Below are 11448 nucleotides of genomic sequence, written 5' to 3'. Positions count from 1 at the left end.
TACTTGGCACAGTGGATTGTAAATGTCTGGATCTAAAATCTAATGAATGCAAAAAATTATCCTGCATAAGTCATCGCTAAACACTGTTAACAGTGGTCCAAAATGTGGCCATGAGAGCTTCACCTCAGAAACCACCCGTTTCCATTTTAAGGTTTACAATAATCCAACTCCATACTCCATATTTTTTGCCACAAAAGCTACTAAACTGTATCGTCTGAACTTGTTCAGCACAGAGGCTACTAATCTTTTCAAAGTTGTGTCCTCAAAATATATTTCACAGGCCTGTTGAATGGCAAATAGAAATTTCAACCAGAGCTTTCTCCATGAGGTCAACATACGGTATCTCCATCATAAAATATTCTAGGTTAAATACAGTTTTCAAAGAATATCTAAGCCACTCATTTATATATAATGAACTTAAATTGGGACTGGGTCTGTCAAGTTCCAAAATGACAAAAAAGCACCATAAAAGTGGTCCATGCGACTTGCACTATATTTCAAATCTTCTTAAGACATATGATAACATCGTGTGATGAACAGACTGTGTTGATAGAGCTTGAGGACTCCATGAAGTGCTTTGCAAAGTGCAGTTTTGTTTCTTGTATTGACCTTATTCAGTCCCGCCCCTTTTCAGCACTTCGTTCTTTCTTGTTTGTCTTATGAGTTTGCATTGGAGCTACTGAGAAGAGCTTCCATTCAATCAAAATAGAATAAGCATGGAAGCACAGAAATAATTTTTTACCAAGATGTGGTGAGGCTATACCGACCCTCTAATATGTGAAAATGCCAGTGAGGTGTTTTGCTGTCACTTTAAATATTAGTTTTACGTCACCCATGATGGTAAATTGGACCTTGCAGATCACATTCGGGCAGCTATGACAAACTGCATTTTGTTCATGATACAAGCACTTAAAGGAATGCTTCACCCAAAATGATAATTCTCTCATAAATTACTCACCCTCATGCCGTCTCAAACTCGTATGACTTTCTTTCTTCTGTGGAACACAAAGATATTATGAAGGATGTATGAGGTGTTTTTGTCCATACAGTGTGAGTCATAAGGGTCCAAAACTTTCAAGCTACGAAAAGGGCAAGGGCAGCATAAATGTAATTCATAAGGTTTGAGTGGTTTACTCAATGTCTTTTGAAGCGATACAATCACTTTGTGTGGAAAACGAATAAAAAATTCAGCCCTTTTTGCCCAAAGTGCTTCACTTCTGCCCATCTATCCTGTGCACGTTCATGAGAGAAGCTCATTCACGCGTCCTAGCGCTTGACGTCCTCTGGTTGCATCGCACGTGCATCAGTTCGTAAACGAGCTTCTCTCATGAATAGCTTTTAGTGCCAGCTGTGAACTATGATTTCTTTGCGTGCTATTGCTTTTCAAAGCCAGATTGTATTGGGGGAGGGCAAGTTCTCAATTTTAGAGAGCATTTCATTGGACAAACTGTGGACACACCCATGAGTGCAAGATGAGTCACCAATATTTTTGGCCCATATTCCTAGAAGAGAAAGACTGTAAATTTAAAATGTGTATACTGTAGCTAAATGTTTTAGGAGTACATTAGCATATAGATGTCCTCAAAGTTAACAAACCCAGAATATTCCTTTACATTTAAGATCCCACAGCCTGCAAAAACACAACAGAGACCCAAAACAACACCCTTACTAGCTCTACAAAGTTGAAGAATCTTTCTCCTGTACGCAGAAGAGCTGAAATTAAATCTCAGCGAGTCAAGCCCCAGAGGGAGAGAGAGGGGAAGTGAAGGAGAGAGGGAGAGGTTGAGGAGGAAGGATTTTGTCAGGACTTCATAAACACGTACATAGAGTGGAATAACTATGCCAGGATTAAGAATGAGGAAAACTTTCCAGAGCTGGTCTGATCCTTGCAGGCAGGAGAAAGAGACCAGAGTCCCTAGTCTTTGGGTTTACAGGAAGGCCAGCCAAACAACAATGATGCACTATGGTGAAAAGGTGGATTGAAATATAGGGGTGAAAAAGGGAGAGAGAGAGAGAGAGAGAGAGAGAGATAGAGAGAGAGAGAGAGAGAGAGAGAGAGAGAGAGACAGAGACAAACATTTTAAGAAGAAATGGTTAGGATAAATACCATTTCAATGATCCAAAGCAGATGCTGATCTTGATGATAAAATAGACTGAATCAAATCAGCTTTTTAGACAATTACATTAGGTTTGTGAAAACTTGACATGATTTCAGCTAGAGGTAAATTAAACCTAAACACTTGGTAGGACATAACTAGGATGAATTATGGCAGAATGAGATAATGGGACAAAAGCAGATTGTTTCAGTCACTTGCCCAGGTTAATGTGCAGGATGACAGATGGTTGAAAAATTGGAAAAGGATGAAGTATTGGATTGGAAAAGAAGTGAGCAGACCAGACTTGGTCTCAATACCATATTTTTATGGTCTTGGTCTTGTCATGGACTCGGGAGCATTTGGACTCGGTCTTGACTCGAACTCGAAAAATTGAAGATTCGGACTTTACCCCGAGTCAAGTCCTTTCAAAAGATATACCATGAGTGCTTCGACTTATCTTACAAACGTTTCTCTGACTAACAATATCAGCTGTCTTGATGTGTTTCCCGTATTTCTGCTGGCTGTGTAGAATCAGAACTAGTGATGTACGATTCAAGAATGAAACATTATTTTGAGTTGATTCTTTTCAGTGAATTAGCCTAACGGGTTAGCAAAATCGATTTGCGATTCAGTCCTATTCGTTTGGACCGCTATTTCACTGAATCATTTGCAGCTTAATCAGTAAAACAGTATCAGGATATTGAAGAACACTCTGCTGAATGAAGTGGATATTTACCTACAATCACGTGAAACAAAAGGTAACTTTGAGAAACTTCAACTGGTGCTCTGTCATGTGAATACATTTAACACCGAACGCATTTTTGTATTTGTCCATGCTATTTTTCAGTTGTTTTCCTATGTAAACATAAGGTAGATGGACATCTTTGACCACTGCGTCGTGTATCGCTATTTTCAGCATCAAAAAGGTCTTTTGTCAAGTTAAAAAGAACTTGAACTGTTAAAAACACGTCTTGAGACACCAGTGTTTTTCTTTATTTGTTGCGCTGTATCTTGTTTTGTTTTTTGTTTTTTAGCACAAGAACATGTTTGGTCTGAACGGTCTCTAATGCTGGTCTCGGCGTAGACTCTGACTCAGATGAGCTGGTCTCGACTACAACACTGGAAATGAGTATTGAGTAGTAGTAAAGAACAACAAACAAAGGCCTGCCAAAAGCAAAAAAGTCGACTAGATCCCAATATCCTCCTAGCGAAATCGAAAAGTGGGCGCAAACTATTTTACTTCTGTAATCTGACTTACTAATGTGTTCGTGTCTCTCTCCGCTCACCACTGAGACAGCACGCAAACGAGCAGATCGTTAGATAAGCTGACACTCTGATACCCACATTCCTTAGTGGTGTCAGAGCCAATTCCACATATTTGGTAAATACTCGAGGTGCTAGAGAAAGACAGAAATTTTCACATACTCGTAGCCTCTGTCCTCATAAGCGAACCTGAGATATTTCCTGTGAGCAGGAAAAATGTCTATGTGAAAATACGCGTCTTGGAGACCTATTGATGTAAACCAGTCTCCGTGATGAATAGAATGAGAATGGCAAATTGAAGCCTGTAACTCCTTTCTACTGTATTCAGAACCCAAGGACAAACTGTGCATGTGCACCAGTGCTCCGTCAGAACAGCGAGAGGACCATGACACCCTTCGCTCACTAGTGGTGCGACAATGCCCTCTAGTGGTGAAGAGAGGGAATGTGGCTCTGAACTGGGAGACATATTTATGTTTTTTTTTTTTCCTCTGTTTTTCTTTTCACACAACTCTGCGCCCTCAGCACTCTGCCTGGATGCGTCAGATAATTTTTTATTTGAACATACCATGAATGCTTGTGTGAACTTTCTCCTTCGCCCTCAGAATGTACCCCACGGGTGGAGGGAGAAAAACACTTGCGTGGGGCAACTGGGGAACGTGTGTTATCACCCCGCACACACTTGGGAATGAAACTGAACCATCTGTTTTTAACACAACATCCAACTTCCAGCATCCATCTCCGTTTCCCCTCATGAGGGAGATAGACGCTGATCACCTGAGAGGCCTGGACAGAGAAACCTGTGGTGCTGTCTCCGTGCCCCTCCTCGAGTCGAAAAAATGCCTCAGGTCACCCATCTCTTCTTATGCCTCTGGGGGTTAGAAGGGCAGTGACTCGCAGCGGCCACTGCAAAAGACAGTTTTGGCTTTTAATGGCCTGGCTTGTGTTGCTGAGCAGCGTTTCCCAGTTGCTGGAGCTGTGTAGTGCGGGGAGGCTCTAAATCAGGCTGTCCTCCCTTTCCAGAGGGCCTGAAACCAGTCTGACTTGGCTGATAAGGACGAGCCGGCAGCTCACGTGGGAGACATTCCTCAAATGCCTCTCCCTCCTTTCTCCTCAGGTCACACTGCTGGCGCATATAGGTAGCGGTGGCGCAGAACATGGCCATCAGATATATGGGGGTGTCCAAAAACTTAAATTTCTCTTCATCAGAGAGCCCTGACAAGTTCAGCCATAGGGCTCTCTCACCTACCACCACTAAACCCATGCAACGCCGCGAGACGTACACAAGTTCAAGACTGCGATAACGCAGATCTCCTCCCAGAGAATGGGGTTGGGAGATCTGGAGTCAAGCTATCGTCCCATCTCCTCTAACAGCGCAGCCTGATAAGCCGTCAAGAGGGACGTTGTGTTGAGGGCTCGAACTGCAAGCACTGAAGACTTACATATCTATAAGCTCGTCTTCCCTGGTAGTGTGGCCCCCGTGAAGGAGAAAAACTTCCCCATGTCCTCCATCCCCTGGACGTCAAGCCTTGAGAACCCTTTGACCGGCACTCAGTGAGAAAAATGCTTATCCCAATATCGCCTTATTTCTGCCACACAGGCTGGGATGGCTGGGAGGAACTGCTTCACTGGTGGGAGGCGAGACCGGAGCCTCTTGCCATCATGCAAGTCCCTTTCAGCTCCCGTACCCGATGGCTGTGACGGCCAGTCAATCGAGAGCTTAGCTGTGGCCCTGCAACAGACCTCAAACAAATCCAACTCGGACTGAACCGGAGATGGAGAGCACTCCTCCTGCGTGCTCGGCGGCCTGAACTGATCCATGGGCAAAATGGCATCTTCTTTGTCATCCTCGTCCTCCTCGAGGATGTCAGATAAAACTTCATCCCCATCGTTGTCTTCCTCTCCCACCAATGTGTCCTCGAACAGTGGGGGAAGGACTGGAGACCATTTTCATTTTGCCCCATGACAGGGCCTGCGGACACTCCGCTGACTCTTCTCTGGCCTGAGAAGAGAGACATGGGTCCTTTTTACCCACGACTGCGACCCTCAGCCTTCTCTCCCAAACCTTGGTCGAGAAGGATGAACAATGGGGGCAACCCTCCGAGCTGAACAATGCGGCCTGAGCGTGTTTAGCCCCCAGGCACAAGATGGAATGCAGATGAGAATCTTTTGCTGAGATCCAGGTGGTGCATGCATTTAAGCGGGGAAGGCGGCCTTTCCCACCTGAACTCTCTGGCTCTTTGGTTGCCGTACTTCTGCAGTAAGTCCACCACAATGTGAAAAACGTACACAGAAAATACAACGAGCCACGAATAACTCTCTTATTTTCCTTCTATTTGAAGCATACTGAGCACCGCAAAAAGTCTGAAAAACACAGAAAATTGCCAAGAGTACAATAGCAGAGATAAACTCACCATGACGCGTTAGTTCACTCCGCTATACAAATAATTGCCACTCCACAAGCTTGCAGAAAAAGATTTATTGTGTTTGGACGTTACCAGTGGCTTCGTCATCAGACTACTGAACAATAAATCCTAGTGGGAATTCCCCACAGGGAAGAGAGCGAGAATGAGGCTGCAACAGGTAGCTGTGGTTTATATTAGGGAGGTGGGACTCCTTAAAAGCTGAAACGATTGGTCTGTCAATCTTGTCAGATGTTGTGTTATTGGTGCTTCCACAACCGGTAACGCCTGGGGCATTCCCTTAGTGAGATACCGAACGAGAGTTAGAAAGAGAACTGCGTCTAATTGGGACTTGAAATTATTTTCTGCTTTTGATGTCAAAACGTGAACAGTCATGAGCACTTGCACACATTGGATAAGCCAGTAAGAACACGGATACATGCAATGCAAAATCAGGGTAATGGGCAAAAGTCTACCTGTGTCGATGGTTTATGACCGTACCCCGAAATCATTTATGACCTTACCACTTTTAATTAAAGATTATAAAGACAAACATTTGTTTTACTTGGAATAAAATACACTGATGAATCATGCCCAAAAAGACCAGCAATTTGTGTTAAGAAAGTAAATGAGGTCAAAATAAAAAAATGGATGTTGTCTGCCTTATTGTCTACAACAGACAAACACTTTTGGACATTGGTTCAGCAATTTCACACCGTAAACCGGACTTCACATTCCTCAATGCCGACCCGCTGTTTACAAACACGCAAGCGGAGCCCTTTGTCTGGGCAGCACGGCCGCGGAAACGCAGGAGGAAAAGGGGAAACAGAGCCGGCGTTCTCATCAGAGTAAGACGCCGCGCAAATCGACCCCCGCTACCCACTATTCTACTGGCAAATGTTCAGTCTCTGGATAACAAGCTCTGCGAGCTGAAAGCGCTGATCTCTTTCCAACGAGATACAAGGGACTGCTGCATTATCTGCCTTACGGAAACTTGGATGTCTGCGGAGATTCCAGACTCAGCCATTGAACCCACGGGGTTCTCCGTGCACCGAGCGGACAGAGCGAAAGACCTCTCAGGTAAAACTAGAGGAGGTGGTGTATGTTTTATGATCAACAAATCCTGGTGTGATCAGAGGAACGTACATTCTATCAAGTCTTTCTGTTCTCCTGATCTGGAATTTCTTATGCTTCTGTGTCGACCATTCTGGCTACCGAGGGAATTCACAGCGGTCATTATCACTGCTGTGTACATCCCCCCACAAGCCAACACAGACCGGGCACTCAAGGAACTGTATGGGAGTATAAGTGAGCAGGAAACCGTGCACCCTGAGGCCGCGTTCATTGTGACCGGGGACTTTAATAAAGCCAGTTTAAAATCAGTCGCACCAAAATATCACCAGCACATTAGTTTCAACACATGAGGGGACCGGGTTTTGGACCATTGCTACTCTCCGTTCCAGGATGGCTACAAATCCCTCCCCCGCCCACCATTTGGCAAATCGGACCACTCTTCCATTCAGCTTCTGCCCGCTTACAGGCAGAAATTGAAACAGGAAGCACCCACCCTCAGAACGATCCAGTGCTGGTCGGACCAATCAGACTCTACCCTACAGGACTGTTTTGATCACACGGACTGGGAGATGTTCCGGTCCGCCTCTGATGACGACATCGAGCTTTACGCTGATAGCGTAATGTGTTTCATCAGAACGTGCGTAGAGGAAGTGATTCCGACCAGGACAATACGGATCTATCCGAATCAGAAGCCATGGATCAATAGCGATGTTCGCGCGGCACTTAATATGCGGACCTCCGCTTTTAATTCCGGGAAGGCAGAGGAGCATAAACAAGCCAGTTATGCCCTCCGAAAAACCAGATCAGAACCGCAAAACGCCAGTATAGGAACAAGATTGAAGGACAGTTTAACACCACCAACTCTAGAAGCATGTGGCAGGGAATTAACATCATCACGGACTTTAAAGGGAATAAAAACTCCGCCATGAACACCGCTGCCTCTCTACCGGATGAGCTAAATACTTTTTATGCTCGTTTCAAGGGAAATAACACCGCCCTCATGGAGAGAGCTCTCGCGGCTGAAGCTACAGAGGTTAGTTCTCTCTCCGTCTCTGTAGCGGATGTAACCCGATCCTTCCGACGGGTGAATATCCGCAAAGCCGCGGGTCCAGACGGCATTCCGGGCCGCGTCATCAGAGCGTGCGCGAACCAGCTGGCTGGTGTTTTTATGGACATTTTCAACCTTTCCCTCTCTTTGTCTGTAGTCCCCACATGCTTTAAAACATCCACCATTGTGCCTGTACCAAAACAATCAAAAATAACTTGTTTAAATGACTGGCGTCCTGTTGCTCTGACCCCCATCATCAGCAAATGTTTTGAGAGACTAATCAGAGATTACATCTGCTCTGTATTGCCACTCAATCTTGACCCGCTGCAGTTTGCTTACCGCAACAACCGCTCCACTGATGATGCCATTGCATCTACAATACACACTGCTCTCTCCCACCTGGAAAAAAAGAACACTTATGTGAGAATGCTGTTTGTAGACTACAGCTCAGCATTCAACACCATAGTGCCCTCCAAGCTTGATGAGAAACTCCGGGCTCTGGGCTTAAACAGCTCGCTGTGCAGCTGGATCCTGGACTTCCTGTCAAGCAGATGCCAGGTGGTTAGAATAGGCAGCAACATCTCCTCATCACTAACCCTCAACACTGGAGCCCCGCAGGGCGGTGTTCTCAGCCCACTACTGTATTCCTTGTACACACATGACTGTGTGGCAACACACAGCTCCAATGCCATCATTAAGTTTGCTGATGACACGACGGTGGTAGGTCTGATCACTGACAATGATGAAACAGCCTACAGAGAGGAGGTGCACACTCTGACACACTGGTGTCAGGAGCACAACCTCTCCCTCAACGTCAGTAAGACAAAGCAGCTTGTGGTGGACTTCAGAAGAAAAGACAGAGAACACAGTCCCATCACCATCAATGGAGCACCAGTGGAGAGAGTCAGCAGCTTCAAGTTCCTGGGTGTCCACATCACTGAGGAACTCACATGGTCCATCCACACTGAAGTTGTTGTGAAGAAGGCTCATCAGCGCCTCTTCTTCCTGAGACAGCTGAGGAAATTTGGAATGAACCGCCACATCCTCACACGGTTCTACACCTGCACTGTGGAGAGCATCCTGACTGGCTGTATCTCCGCCTGGTACGGCAATAGCACCGCCCACAACCGCAAAGCACTGCAAAGGGTGGTGCGAACTGCCAGACACATCATCGGAGGTGAGCTTCCCTCCCTCCAGGAAATATATACAAGGCGGTGTGTGAAAAAAGCTTGGAGGATCATCAGAGACTCCAGCCACCCGAGCAATGGGCTGTTCTCACTGCTACCATCAGGTAGGCGGTATCGCAGCATCAGGACCCGCACCAGCCGACTCCATGATAGCTTCTTCCCCCAAGCAATCAGACTTCTGAACTCTTGATCTCCCACGATCAAAATACATCAGCACTGCACTTTATTACACTTACTCTTATATCTCACTGTCATAAATTATATTATTATTATATTATATTCTCTCTTAACAACTGACTATCATCCGACAGCCTGAATGTCAATACAGTACAATACTGTACATTCTATATATATATATATATATATATATATATATATACTTTTTTTAATATATTTTTATTTTTAATTTTTATTGAATAATGTGTATCCATATAGTAAAAAAAAAAAAAAAAACAAAAACAAAAACAAAAACAGCGTATTGTATACTGTACAGTGTATGTTATTATTTGTATATTGTTGAGTGTAATTATGTGTATAACAGATGTTTAAATTGTGTTGTGTTAATTTGATGTTATTGTAAATTGGTATATGTCTCATCACTGTCACGACTGCTATGTTGATCGGAACTGCACCCAAGAATTTCACACACCATTGCACTTGTGTATATGGCTGTGTGACAATAAAGTGATTTGATTTGATTTGATTTGAAATAGGAGAAGGTATTTTAACATAGAAAAAATGACACAAATCATGTTGCAGGTGCTGAGACCGTTTCTCCAATTATGCATGTGAAAAGAGCATGTTAAATAATAATTGCACACTGTGTATTCCATTTTTGTGGTTTTCTGTCATGTTTTTTCACGTATAGTTGACTGACAGAGGCAATATGCCAGTTTTGCATGACACATTAAGTCAGAACTAAAACTGTGCCAAAATGAATTAAGCACACCACCCACATGAAGTGGTTTAATCTTGCCAATACATGGCAGATACTTCATATTTTCATGAGCTTGTGGTTAATCCACTGTAGAGAGCACAGTAAGGCTTGTTTCTGCAGATAAAGATACAATAGTGATGGCTGTGTTTTTCTTGGCTCCGGTGGCCAAACTGGCGTGCAGGAAGCAGATTTTGGCCCTGCCCTCTAATCGCGGACAGCTTGACTGCTGCCTTCCACACTGGGTGTAAAATACTATCTGGGGATGTATTTCTGGTATGAAATATGGATGGGAGCCTGTGCATGTGTGTGTATTTGGCAGGGAGAGGTGAGCAAGAGGTCACTGTTCAGTTTGCCGCCACAGATTTGGAGGCCGTCCAGAGCGAACGAGTCAGCGGCTTTTTCTCCCTCTCTCATTCTGCATTGCTTATGGATTATATGTGGAGATATCAGGCACGAGAGAAGTGCACGCACATGTTTGGAAAGACCTGGGTGCTTCTCTGTGTGCTAGGAGCAGTTATAAGGAATGATCTATTTTATCTTGTGGTTACGTTGGTTTCAAAGACCTAGTTCCATACCATATTTAAATTAGAATAGTTTTTGTGAATTTTATCCTACAAACTAATATCTTAAATAATATTTTGGCTATGGCTCTTGGGTAAACAAGTAAACACAATACTGCAATGCATTCAAGGGTCAATTACATAATGAAGGTAGATTTTAACCGAAGGTTTGAACTATATTCTCAAGGAAAGGGTATTTTTCATAAATGTCAGATTGTCACATGTGTTTTAATTGTCATAAATTCATACAATTTATCAATTACAATATTTGTTGTCTTAAACAATGGCTTGATATTTTCATAAATTACCTTTAAGATTTTTTTCTGTTTTGTGAATCATTTTGTGCTTCATAAATGTGGTAGACATTTATTTTACAGTATTGTTCTACATTTACATACTATACAACAACAACTATAGTAATTACTAGGTACTAACCCTAAACCTAACACTAACCCTAACCTCAACCCATATGTGGCGAGCAGGGCGGGGCCGAGTGGCTTCTGGGCAGAGCGAGGCTGGGAAGTAAAGTGGTGATTGAGGTCCACCTGTGTGCCACACTGGTCTCGCGTTCCAGTGAGGGGCGGCGGGAGTATTTAAGGAGAGGAGACAGTGGCAGACGAGAGAGAGAGACGCACGAAGCTGTCTGTGTGTGTGAGTCTGCATGTCACTGTGGTGGATGCTGAAAAGCAAACATTTTGTGTACTGCTGAAAAGCGGTGTCTTATTATGTGCGACTGAAAAGTGCAACAATAAATGTCTACGTATTTTGTCAAGCCGGCCTCAGCTTCCTCCTTTCCTTAATTGTTCCACCATATTAAGTACATGTAGTTACCTAATATTACTCAGTACTTTCTTGGGTAAGTACACTGTAAGTATACTGAAAGT

Source organism: Myxocyprinus asiaticus, chromosome 21 (genome assembly GCF_019703515.2).
Source record: "Myxocyprinus asiaticus isolate MX2 ecotype Aquarium Trade chromosome 21, UBuf_Myxa_2, whole genome shotgun sequence".
Taxonomy (NCBI): Eukaryota; Metazoa; Chordata; class Actinopteri; order Cypriniformes; family Catostomidae; genus Myxocyprinus; species Myxocyprinus asiaticus.
Note: the sequence above shows the minus strand (reverse complement) of the source record.